The sequence below is a fragment of the Triticum aestivum genome, chromosome 5D (genome assembly GCF_018294505.1).
Source record: "Triticum aestivum cultivar Chinese Spring chromosome 5D, IWGSC CS RefSeq v2.1, whole genome shotgun sequence".
NCBI lineage: Eukaryota > Viridiplantae > Streptophyta > Magnoliopsida > Poales > Poaceae > Triticum > Triticum aestivum.
In genome coordinates this window covers 463,342,620-463,344,065 of record NC_057808.1, presented here as the reverse complement: position 1 = coordinate 463,344,065, position 1,446 = coordinate 463,342,620, and positions in this window count along the sequence as shown.

Genomic DNA, 1,446 nt, shown 5'->3' with positions numbered 1-1,446 from the left:
ATTTTTCATGCATTTACTGATTATTTTGAGCTATAAGACCCTAAAATTGAAAAGCATTTCAAATGAACTCTGAAAAGGTTGAAAGTTGGCATGGTATCATCATTTCATCCACATAGCATGTGCAAGAAAGTTGAGAGGGTTACGGCAAAAACTGGATGCACTTCGTGTACAAAACGGACAATCTCTTTCGAAGTATCAGGATTTCATACGGAAACTCGTCTGTTACAAAGGGATTTCATTTTTTAAAACTTATTTGAACTCCTGACTTTTTGTGTGTTCAAAATGCACCATTCAAAGCCACATCTCATCAATTTTCAACCCTTTCTGACTTCATTTGTTATTTTTCATGCATTACTAATTATTTCGAGCTATAAGACCCTAAAATTAAAAAGCATTTCAAATGAACTCTGAAAAGGTTGAAAGTTGGCATGGTATCATCATTTCATCCACATAGCATGTGCAAGAAAGTTGAGAGGGTTACGGCAAAAACTGGATGCACTTCGTGTACAAAACGGACAATGGTATCATACTCGTCTGTTACAAAGTTGGCATGGTATCATCATAATAGTTGCGGGAGAAAAGTCTTCACTTTTTCTTCGCTTGTGTCATTTGCTTATTGCGCCGTAACCATGGATAATCTTCATCGTTTATCATTTGACGAGGGCCGACGGGGGCGGATACCAAAACCATCGCACTATGTAATAAGAAGGAATAATAAAAGTACCAAAATTAGACAAGTATCTATCTAAAGTAAGATTTTTTTTTCAGAAAGAAGATAAGAATAAGAGGCTCACCACGGTGGTGCTGGAGACGAGATCGGCGCGGGCGATCGACGGCGGTGAAGACGGGGACGGGACGTGACGGACCGCTAAACCTAGACAAATCTTGGGGAAAATGGAGCTCGGAGGTCGAGTTTCGAGAGGAGAAAGATTAACTAGTGTGGCTCAGACATTTCATCGAACACCTCATGTGCATAGGAGGTGAGCTAGAGCACCCAAATGCCCTCCCCTCGCCGGCCAGAAAAAACAGAGCACTGTGGAGTGCTCTGCTGTGACGATGGGGTATATATAGGCAACTCATTGGTCCCGGTTCGTGGCACCAACTGGGACTAAAGGCCTTTGGTCCCGGTTGGTGCCACGAACCGGGACCAATGCCCCCTTTAGTCCCGGTTGGTGGCACCAACCGGGACCAAAGGCCTTGTGCTGCCCCGCGTCAAAAGTTTAGTCCCACCTCGCTAGTTGAGAGAGCTCGAGAGTGGTTTATAAGCGCTGCTGCGCCCACCCTCTCGAGCTCCTCTCAACTGCAGGCTTTCGGGCCTAACCGTTCTCTTTGCCTGTGGGGCCTACTGGGCCTTCTGCGGGCCTGAATCCTGGCCCATGGATGGGTTTCAAGTCGTATTCAGGCCGTGGTGGCCCAGTAGGTGGCATAATTTTTTCCCTGTTTTTT